Source organism: Carassius gibelio, chromosome A16, assembly GCF_023724105.1.
Source record: "Carassius gibelio isolate Cgi1373 ecotype wild population from Czech Republic chromosome A16, carGib1.2-hapl.c, whole genome shotgun sequence".
In the NCBI taxonomy this organism is placed as follows: Eukaryota; Metazoa; Chordata; class Actinopteri; order Cypriniformes; family Cyprinidae; genus Carassius; species Carassius gibelio.
This window is the reverse complement of record NC_068386.1, coordinates 27,418,931-27,431,720: the sequence shown is the minus strand read 5'-3', so window position 1 is coordinate 27,431,720 and position 12,790 is coordinate 27,418,931.

The following is a 12,790-nucleotide window of genomic DNA, read 5'->3' as shown; positions in this document are numbered from 1 at the left end:
GCTTAGTAATGGCTATTATTGAGGGAAAAGGCTTTATAATCATGAACTATTTACTAATGCTTAGCTAATGAGTGCAGTTATTATAAAGTGTTACCAATGCATTTACTAATGTTAAAAAATTAGACATTATTTTACAGTGTTACCAAATCCTTGAATAATTTATTAGTGTTTTGTAATGATTTTAATGACCTATAAGCATTTGTGAAATAGTTTTGCTTGCATTGCAGCTTTATCTGTCAGTTTAAGAGTTTTACTGTTACATCCATGAGATTAATAAATGTCATGTCACGTCACAGGTTGTCATAGGTCAGTATCAAATGAGTTTGAAATTATTATTTGCAGCACAAATAAGGATTCTTAGGATGTTTTTAAATCCCTAAAACTGTCAGAAAAGGATAAGGCCTAAGAGATTTCTTAACCTGTAATGAAAGGAAAAAACACCACCATTAGCAACAACAAAAACAAATATAGCTGCAAGCAGCGATGGCGGGCTCAAGCCACCAATGCCATCGCCACCCCGGTGGCATCAGGTAAACTGTGCCAGCGGGCACATGCATTCACAATATCCCTCTGGCAGTGAGGTTTTAAAGGATATGGCAGTTAAAGGGTTAATCCGAATCATCTAGACTTTAAAATCACATTCACAGAACAATATATATATATGTATATATATATATTTAGTAACACTTTACAATAAGATTTCATTTATAAACATTGTTAACATGAACAATATTTATATAGCATTCATTCATGTCAGTTAATATTCCAAACTTAAACATTAAAACATTGTTTTATTGTGATTTGTTTCCAAGCACATTGTACCAATTCCAAACCATATCAATCTTAAAGCTGCAGTAGGGAACTTTTGACGATCTAGCGGTTAATAAACAGAACTGCTCGCGTCTTGCGGAAGAACATTGTAGCTGGAGCTACTTCTCTCTGTTTATGTCTATGAAGAATCACAAAGGTACTGGGTTACTCCGCCGCGGTATCCCCGAAGCAATCTAAAATAGTCAGAATATAAACACTTATTATAGGTGTACCCTAGTGATTCAGGACAAGCTAAAAACACGGTTTGGAAAATGGATTCATGGTGTACTCGCTTATTATGTTCATTTTTCTACATTTTGAACACAAACAAAGTTACGGACCGCAGCTCTGATTGGTTGTTTTTTGCCGGGAGCGCATGACTTTCTGCTAATGGCAATAGGACCACTGGGAGGAGCCAGAGGAGCTTGATTTTTTTCACAGATTATCTGTCTCATATTCTACTGTCAGGACATAATGACAGGTTTAATAAATATGTAAAAAATATTTTTTTTTAAAAAGTTCCCTACAGCACCTTTAATAACTACCATTATTTTTTATTTAATAATTTATGAGTGCTATACAATAGTCCAGGAAAGCTGGAAGAGAAAAACTCCTTATATTCATGTGTGCAGAATTATTAGGCATGTTTTCTTTTACAGATGAAATGCGCTAAAAAAGAGTTTTAACTCAAACTGTTTTAACTCAAAGTCGAAAATTATGAAATACCCATGAGAAATATCAAACACAAATGCAATACAGAAATGGATAAGTTAAGACTTGACCATTGTACAAAAATGCTGACTGGGTCATGAGGTCAGAAAAGAAGAAGAAAAAAAACAGGTCAAGAAGAACTGACAAAAATAATTGCAAAATAATTAGGAATTAATGTGAAGATTAATTTTTAGTCAATTCTGCAAGACAGACTTTCAGGAAAGGAGGTGGAATAAAAATGAGCTCCTAAATCTTAATCCCGGATTCAGGAAAATATATTCCTCAAACCATCGGACAAGAGGAGGTGGTGCTGGTCCTTCACGAGTCACTATAATCTGTTCATAAAGCCTATATATAAAGTCTTAATATATAGTATTTCACAATACTTCATGGTATTCTAATCAAATAATTTTTTGGAATCTTAGATCTCTCAGAACCTGACACATTGTAATTCTGAGACTCCAGGAAAGTGGCAGTTCTGTAAAATGTTGGCGCTGGAGATTAAATGCTCCCTGATAGTTTCACACCTAATTCACTTAACACACACACACACACACACATTACCCACAGTGACAGAGGGACAGAGTGATATCAGATGTATGATAGTTTTTTAATTTTCTATCATCCATATAGTGTTGTATAGTCATGAAACTATGCATATTTCACATATTTACTATGTGTACATTTTTTTGAAGTGTTTAGAAGCTGCACTTAAAAAAAAAAAAAAAAATACATTTACTGGTTACTTTTTTACTGTTATTTCAAAAAATCACCACAACAAAACCATTCAAGCTATTCAAAATTCATTCACACCTGTTCTGTAAGATACATTCTTTAAACAGTGGTAAAAGAGGATGTGGTGCTGATCATTCAAGAGTCACTCAAAACGTATCTGTCCATAAAGCCTATAAAGAATTATTCTTAATAATACAGTTCACAATACTTCAGCTTGTTATTCTAATTAAGTGAGGGTCATTTTATCAGTAAAATACATAAAATACATATTATTTTTCTTTGAAAGACTTCTATAAATGATTTAAATCATACTTGTTTCTACAATAATTATTTAAAAGTAATCCTATAGCTCCATCTGGTGGCCATTATTGGTACTAAGAATTGCAAGCTTGATTTATATGTTATGATAGTTTTAATTTTATGCTGGCTCTTGAAAATGATAAAGCTATGAAACTTACTGTGCTTCCTTCAAATGATCACTTCTACGTATATAAAAAATTATGAAGAGTTGGAATTAAAAATTTTAAAGATATAGTAAAATAACTATTGTATTTTTTTATGTTACTTTAATAAATCGCTATGGGCACACCATTTAAGGTATCCTAAACCCATTCGAAATTGAACATCTTCAGTATATGGCTTCATGTTAAAACAGTAAAACAGGTGTGAACTACTTGTGTCTTCTTGGAGGAGTATGAATTCATTTACAGGCTGAGTTTATCATAAATCCACAATAACATTTCTGAATTCTGTATCAATCTGTGTTGTTGTTTGTTTATTTTTTTATTTTTATTTTTTTCATAGGAAGATAACTGACCCTTTACTCTCCTTTTTAATAAATGTGCTTATAAACCAAGAACAAGCTATTTATAGCTGTATGGATTTACATTTAAAAAATTAGCCTACGGCAATCATTATAAACAGCTTGAATAAAACCTGTTAATATTTATTATAGACCACTGTAACTGTGTATAATCTAACAAACAAGTTTATTATGAAAATAAAAGTGTGTTCACCAGATAAATTGGACGATAAAGAAATTGCTAACAATAGTATAATAGAGCATGTTTTAGGTTTTTAGGCGTTTAGATGCAGAAATGGACAAATCAAATGTAAAATAAAATGTAATTGATTTAATTAAATATAGATTAAGTCTTGTTAGAGCAAAATAATAAATAAATACCTACACACATTAAAAAAGCAGCCAAGATTAATGAGTTTTATTTTTTCTATAGATTAAAATTGAAGACAGAAGCAGCTGGTATATGCGGTCACTTAATATTAAAATCCAGTAGACCCACTTCAGATTTATTTCTCAACAGTTTATGTTCACGTGGCTGTTTTCGTTTATATTAGCCAAGCTATTATGTATTTTGAAATAATCTTGTCCGTGATGTGTTCGTTCTTACGACGAAAGGCAGAATCCTGCAGCTCGAGAGATGTTATTCTGCCAGTCGCGCTTTCAAATAGTCTTGCACACATAAACGGGTCACAAACACCTGTATTTAGCTCGTGTTGTGTTATAATGGGTGTATTGTGTGCATTTATGGCAATAATTTATTTTAAAAAGCTCTTAAACAAGAATAAATTCGTTTGTTTTGAACTTGTGACACTGTAAGCGCTGATCGGAGGCAGTGATTTCAGATAGGCAGCCGCAAATATTTCATTTTCACACAAACAGTTCAAAAACATCTTAATTTAGCTCTTGGTGTGTTCTAATTGGTGAATTGTGTGATATCGCTGCAATACTTTATTTTTAATAGCGATAAAACAAGAATAAACTCGTTTTTTCTGAGCTCATCATTCCACACGCTCTTGCTCAGAGCGGTGATTCATCTCTCGTGTTTCTCACGTATCACTGACCACACATCCATTATTAATGAGCCCTGACCTGGTAATAATCATATATGTTGGTTTAGCTTGTCAGTGTGAATTAAATCCAAGTATTATTTTGTATTTTAACCGATTTAAAAGTGAAACCAAAAGAGAGTCTCCTCCCTTTTTTAGTTCAGGATATGCACCTGTAGGGGCGCTATTTCTCTCAGACAATGGAAGTCTAAGCACACACACTCAAACAGAGGGACAGAGTGAGATGAGATGTCTGAGAGTTATTTAATTTTCTGTTATCCATACAGTGTTGTAAAGTCATGAAACTATGCATATTTACTCAGAATAACTTTTTTTTCTGTATGAAAAAAGGTTTTGAAGTGTTTGGAATTTAAAAATGCAGGAAAATTAATAATTCCATTTTTACTGTCATTTAAAAAAAATCACCACGACAAAACCATCCAAGCTATCCAAAACCCATTCACAATTTAAGTTCCTCAATGTTTTTTCAACATGTAGACAAAGTTTGGTGTTTATAGTGTTACTCTCCTCTGAGCAGTATGCATTAATTCACAGCTAAATGTAAAAAACAATCCACATTCAAATCAAAATAGCCGACTTCCTGTTGGTCGTAGCTAATGACTGTGAATTAGAAAGTTGTCCGTCTTGATAAGAACAATTTTTGTACTGAGTTTGGTGTCTGTAGCTAAAACTAACTTCCCCACTTTTGACAAAAGGTGGCGCTATAGAGTGCCTCTTCCACGCCCTCTTATGAACTTTTGCCAGTGTCTAGCTGTCACTAATACTGATATGTGTTCTCAGTTTGATGAAATTCTAAGCATGTTATATGCCTCAAAATCACCTGAGAAGTATTCCAGATTGACATGTTGCCACGGCAACAATATTTTTAGATATCAATATCCCCCCAGCAGATTTATATCGACTGTGTTTTAACATTATTCTGATGAAGTTTGAAGCAAATCGAGTAAAAATAAGATGCTGAATTCAAAGCATTTTGAAAATGACACACTTCCTGCTGCCAGTTGGTGGCGCTATAACTTTGACTCCTAATAGTCACATATATGCGATCGACATCATACAATGAATAATCTGATGAAGTTTGATTACAATTAGGAAATGTATGTGGATGGTATTAGACACTTCCTGTTTCTCAATTCTCGCCATAAATTCAACGCCTCGCTACGAGCAAACCTTTCGAGATATCAAAAATCCCCTGGCAATTTTTCATCCCCAATGTCTTGAGATCATGTTGACCGAGTTTGGTTTCAATCGGCAAAAAACCCTATGACAAGTATTTCAAATTCCAGAGCATGCGCTTTTTACATAACTCTAAATAGCTGACTTCCTGTTGGGCGGAGCCTATGACATGCAATACGAAAGTTGATCAGCACGATGAGATCTATATGTGTACTGAGTTTGATATTAATATGTGCAAGTATGTGTGAGCTATGCATCAACATTTCTGACTGTGATCCAGGGGGCGCCGTAGAGCCCCTGTGCCACGCCCGGGTGCCAGCCTCTGCAGGCTCCTAAAGGCCACAGATTCCAAAGTGTGCGCAAAATTTCAAGAGTTTTTGAGTATGTTAAGGACCCCAAAAGCCCCCACAACTTTGACGAAAAATATGAATACTAAACCCTAAATATCCAACTTCCTGTTGGGCGGAGCCTATGACATGCAGTACGAAAGTTGTTTGGTTTGATGAGATCTACATGTGTACCGAGTTTCGTGCATCTACATGCAAGTATGTATGATATATGGCCCTCACTATTCCAGGGGGCGCTGTAGAGCCCCTGTTCCACGCCCATGTATCAGTCTCTGCCCGGCCCTAATGGCCGCAGGTTCCAATGTGTGTGCCAATTTCCAAGACTTTTTAAGCATGTTAAGGGCCCCAAAAGCCCCCGAAACCTTGAATAATAATAATAATAATAATAAATATAGCTGCAAGCAGCGATGGCGGGCTCAAGCCACCAATGCCATCGCCACCCCGGTGGCATCAGGTAAACTGTGCCCAGCGGGCACATGCATTCACAATATCCCTCTGGCAGTGAGGTTTTAAATGATATGGCAGTTAAAGGGTTAATCCGAATCATCTAGACTTTAAAATCACATTCACAGAACAATATATATATATATATATATATATATATATAACTTTAGTAACACTTTACAATAAGATTTCATTTATAAACATTATGTTAACATGAACAATATTTATATAGCATTCATTCATGTCAGTTAATATTCCAAATTAAACATTAAAATATTGTTTTATTGTGATTTTTTTTCCAAGCACATTTTACCAATTCCAAACCATATCAATCTTAATAACTACCATTATTTTTTATTTAATCATTTATGAGTGCTATACAATAGTCCAGGAAAGCTGGAAGAGAAAAACAGGTCAAGAAGAACTGACAAAAAGAATTGCAAAATAATTAGGAATTAATGTGAAGATTAATTTTTAGTCAATTCTGCAAGACAGACTTTCAGGAAAGGAGGTGGAATAAAAATGAGCTCCTAAATCTTAATCCCGGATTCTGGAAGATATATTCCTCAAACCATCGGACAAGAGGAGGTGGTGCTGGTCCTTCACGAGTCACTCTAATCTGTTCATAAAGCCTATATATAAAGTCTTAATATATAGTATTTCACAATACTTCATGGTATTCTAATTAAATAATTTTTTGGAATCTTAGATCTCTCAGAACCTGACACATTGTAATTCTGAGACTCCAGGAAAGTGGCAGTTCTGTAAAATGTTGGCGCTGGAGACTAAATGCTCCCTGATAGTTTCACACCTAATTCACTTAACACACACACAAACACACACACACACACACACACACATTAACCACAGTGACAGAGGGACAGAGTGACATCAGATGTATGATAGTTTTTTAATTTTCTATCATCCATATAATGTTGTATAGTCATGAAACTATGCATATTTCCTCAGAATGACTTGTCTGCTATGTGTACATTTTTTTGAAGTGTTTAGAAGCTGCACTTTAAAAAAATAAAAGACATTTACTGGTTACTTTTTTACTGTTATTTCAAAAAATCACCACGCAAAATCATTCAAGCTATCCAAAATTCATTCACACCTGTTCTGTAAGATAAATTCTTTAAACAGTGGTAAAAGAGGATGTGGTGCTGAACCTTCAAGAGTCACTCAAAACGTATCTGTCCATAAAGCTTATAAAGAATTATTCTTAATATACAGTTCACAATACTTCAGCTTGTTATTCTAATTAAGTGAGGGTCATTTTATCAGTAAAATACATAAAATACATATTATTTTTCTTTGAAAGATTTCTATAAATGATTTAAATCATACTTGTTTTACAATAATTATTTAAAAGTAATCCTATAGCTCCATCTGGTGGTCATTATTGGAACTAAGAATTGCAAGCTTGATTTATAAGTTATGATAGTTTTAATTTTATGCTGGCTCTTGAAAATGATAAAGCTATGAAACTTACTGTGCTTCCTTCAAATGATGACTTCTACGTATATAAAAAATTATGAAGAGTTGGAATGAAAAATTTTAAAGATATACTAAAATAACGATTGTATTTTTTTATGTTACTTTAATAAATCGCTATGGCCACACCATTTAAGGTATCCTAAACCCATTCGCAATTTAACATTTTCAGTATATTAGCTTCATGTTAAAAAAGTTTGCTGTGAACTTGTGTCTTCTTGGAGGAGTATGAATTCATTTACAGGCTGATTTTATCATAAATCCACAATAAAATTTCTGAGTTCTGTATCAATCTGTGTTGTTGTTTGTTTATTTTTATTTTTTTATTTTTCATAGGAAGATAACTGACCCTTTACTCTCCTTTTTAATAAATGTGCTTATAAACCAAGAACAAGTTTTTTATAGCTGTATTTATAAACTGCTTACTACTGACTATTAATATTGGGACAAGGCTTTATAAAGCATGAACTGAATATTTACTTTTTGAGTTTGAAATTATGATTTGCAGCACAAATAAGGTTTTTTAGGATTTTTAAAAATCCCTAAAACTGTCAGAAAAGGATAAGGCCTATAAGATTTCTATGTGAGTGGCTAAATTTATTTGTTTTTATAACTATAATGCATAAACTATGAAATTATACAAAATGTATAAAAATGTACAACAGTTATTGTTTTCCAATGTTTTTTATTTATTTATTTATTTATTTTATTTATTTTTTTACATTTCAAAAAATTAGCTTACTGCAATCATTCTAAACAGCTTGAATAAAACCTGTCAATATTTATTATAGACCACTGTAACTGTGTATAATCTAACAAACAAGTTTATTATGAAAATAAAAGTGTGTACACCAGATAAATTGGACGATAAAGAAATTGCTAACAATAGTATAATAGAGCATGTTTTAGGTTTTTAGGCGTTTAGATGCAGAAATGGACAAATAAAATGTAAAATAAAATGTAATTGATTTAATTAAATATAGATTAATTCTTGTTAGAGCAAAATAATAAATAAATAAATACGTACACACATTAAAAAAAGCAGCCAAGATGAATGAGTTTCATTTTTTAGATAGATTAAAATTGAAGACAGAAGCAGCTGGTATATGCGGTCACTTAATATTAAAATCCAGTAGATCCACTTCAGATATATTTCTCAACAGTTTATGTTCACGTGGCTGTTTTCGTTTATATTCGCCAAGCTATTATGTATTTTGAAATAATCTTGTCCGTGATGTGTTCGTTCGTACGACGAAAGCCAGAATCCTGCAGCTCAAGAAATATATGTTATTCTGCCAATCGCGCTTTCAAATAGTCTTTCACACTTAAACGGGTCACAAACACCTGCATTTAGCTCTTGTTGTGTTACAAATGGCTTATTGTGTGCATTTGTGGTAATGTTTTATTTAAAAAAGCTCTTAAACAAGAATAAATTCGTTTGTTTTGAGCTCGACACTGTACGCGCTGATCGGAGGCGTGATTTCAGATAGGCAGCCACAAATATTTCATTTTCACACAAACAGTTCAAAAACATCTGAATTTAGCTCTTGGTGTGTTCTAATTGGTTGATTGTGTGATATCGCTGTAATAATTTATTTTTAAAAGCTTTAAAATAGGAATAAATTCGTTTTTTCTGAGCTCTTTACTCCAGACGCTCGTGATCACAGCGGTGATTCATCTCTCCTATTTCTCACGTATCTCTGGCCAGAAATAATTTATCCATGAGCCCTGAGCCGGTAATAATCAGATATGTTGGTTTAGCTTGTCAGTGTGAATTAAATCTTAGTATTTATGTTTATTTTTAACCGATTTAAAAATGAAAGTAAAAGTCCGGGAATTGAACCTGTAGGGGCGCAATTTCTCTCAGACAATGGAAGTCTAAGCACATATACTCAAACAGAGGGACAGAGTGAGATGAGATGTCTGACAGTTTTTTAATTTTCTGTTATCCATACAGTGTTGTAAAGTTGTGAAACTATCCATATTTACTCAGAATGACTTTTTTTCTGTATGAAAAAAGGTTTTGAAGTGTTTGGAATTTAAAAATGCAGGACAATTAATAATTCCATTTTTACAGTCATTTAAAAAAATCACCACGACAAAACCATTCAAGCTATCCAAAATCCATTGGCAATTTAAGTTGTTTAAAATGTTTTGGCATCATGTAGACAAAGTTTGGTGTGTATAGTGTTACTCTCCTCTGAGCAGTATGCATTAATTCACAGCTAAATGTAAAAAAAAATCCACATTCAAATCAAAATAGCTGACTTCCTGTTGATCGTAGCTGATGACTGTGAATTAGAAAGTTGTCCGTCTTGATAAGAACAATTTTTGTACCGAGTTTGGTGTCTGTAGCTAAAACTAACCCCCCCACTTTTGACAAAAGGTGGCGCTATAGAGTGCCTCTTCCACGCCCTCTTATGAACTTTTGCCAGTGTCTAGTTATCATAAATACTGATATGTGTTCTGAGTTTGATGAAATTCTAAGCATGTTATATGCCTCAAAATCACCTGAGAAGTATTCCAGTTTAACATGTTGCCACGGCAACAATATTTTTAGATATCAATATCCCCCCAGCAGATTTATATCGGCTGTGTTTTAACATTATTCTGATGAAGTTTGAAGCAAATCGAGTAAAAATAAGATGCTGAATTCAAAGCATTTTGAAAATGACACACTTCCTGCTGCCAGTTGGTGGCGCTATAACTTTGACTCCTAATAGTCACATATATGCGATCGACATTATACAACGAATAATCTGATTAAGTTTGATTATAATCAGGAAATGTATGTGGATGGTATTAGACACTTCCTGTCTCTTAATTCTCGCCATAATTTCAACGCCTCGCCACGAGCAAACCGTTCGAGATATCAAAAATCCCCTGGCAATTTTTCATCCCCAATGTCTTGAGATAATGTTGACCTAGTTTGGTGGCAATCGAGTAAAAAACCTATGACAAGTATATCAAATTCCAGAGCATGCGCTTTTTACATAACTCTAAATAGCTGACTTCCTGTTGGGCGGAGCCTATGACATGCAATACGCAAGTTTTTTGGCACAATGAGATCATATTAATACGTGCAAGTATGTGTGAGCTATACATCAACATTTATGACTGTGTTCCAGGGGGCGCCATAGAGCCCCTGTGCCACGCCCGGGTCCCAGCCTCTGCAGGCTCCTTCAGGCCACAGATTCCAAAGTGTGCGCAAATTTTCAAGAGTTTTTGAGTATGTTAAGGACCCCAAAAGCCCCCACAACTTTGACGACAAATATGAATAATAAACCCCAAATAGCCAACTTCCTGTTGGGCGGAGCCTATGATATGCAATACGAAAGTTGTTTGTATTGATGAGTTCTATATGTGTACCGAGTTTCGTATGTCTATGTGCAAGTATGTATGATATATGGCCCTCCATATTCCAGGGGGCGCTGTAGAGCCCCTGTGCCACGCCCGTGTATCAGTCTCTGCCCGGCCCTAATGGACGCAGGTTCCAATGTGTGTGCCAATTTTCAAGACTTTTTAAGCATGTTAAGGGCCCCAAAAGCCCCCGAAACCTTGAAGAAAAATAATAATAATAAATAATAATAATAATAATAATAATAACAAATAATCCTAAGGAAAACAATAGGGCTCTCGCCCTCCAGGCTTGAGCCCTAAATATAGCTGCAAGCAGCGATGGCGGGCTCAAGCCACCAATGCCATCGCCACCCCGGTGGCATCAGGTAAACTGTGCCCAGCGGGCACATGCATTCGCAATATCCCTCTGGCAGTGAGGTTTTAAAGGATAAAGCAGTTTAATCAGAATCTCAAGACTTTAAAATCACATTCACAGAACAATATATATATAACTTTAGTGACACTTTACAATAATATTTCATTTCTAAACATTATGTTAACATGAACAATATTTATATAGCATTCATTCATGTCAGTTAATATTCCAAACTTAAACATTAAAACATTGTTTTATTGTGATTTTTTTTCCAAGCACATTTTACCAATTCCAAACCATATCAAACTTAATAACTACCATTATTTTTTATTTAATCATTTATGAGTGCTATACAATAGTCCAGGAAAGCTGGAAGAGAAAACTCCTTATATTCATGTGTGCAGAATTATTGGGCATGTTTTCTTTTACAGATGAAATGCGCTAAAAAAGAGTTTTAACTCAAACTGTAAAGCCCATGAGAAATATCAAACACAAATGCAATACAGAAATTGATAAGTTAAGACTTGGCCATTGTACAAAAAATGCTGACTGGGTCATGAGGTCAGAAAAGAAGAAGAAAAAAAACAGGTCAAGAAGAACTGACAAAAAGAATTGCAAAATAATTAGGAATTAATGTGAATATTAATTTTTAGTCAATTCTGCAAGACAGACTTTCAGGAAAGGAGGTGGAATAAAAAAGAGCTCCTAAATCTTAATCCCGGATTCTGGAAGATATATTCCTCAAACCATCAGACAAGAGGAGGTGGTGCTGGTCCTTCACGAGTCACTCTAATCTGTTCATAAAGCCTATATATAAAGTCTTAATATATAGTATTTCACAAAACTTCATGGTATTCTAATTAAATCATTTTTTTGAATCTTAGATCTCTCAGAACCTGACACATTGTAATTCTGAGACTCCAGGAAAGTGGCAGTTCTGTAAAATTTTGGCACTGGAGACTCAATGGTCCCTGATAGTTTCACACCTAATTCACTTAACACACACACACACACACACACAGTGACAGGGGGACAGAGTGACATCAGATGTATGATAGTTTTTTAATTTTCTATCATCCATATAGTGTTGTATAGTAATGAAACTATGCATATTTCCTCAGAATGACTTGTCTTCTATGTGTACATTTTTTTTGAAGTGTTTAGAAGCTGCACTTTAAAAAAACAAAAGACATTTACTGGTTACTTTTTTACTGTTATTTCAATAAATCACCATGACAAAACCATTCAAGCTATCCAAAATTCATTTGCACCTGTTCTGTAAGATAAATTCTTTAAACAGTGGTAAAAGAGGATGTGGGGCTGAACCTTCAAGAGTCACTCAAAACGTATCTGTCCATAAAGCCTATAAAGAATTATTTCTTAATATACAGTTCACAATACTTCAGCTTGTTATTCTAATTAAGTGAGGGTCATTTTATCAGTAAATACATAAAATTCATATTATTTTTCTTTGAAAGATTTCTAT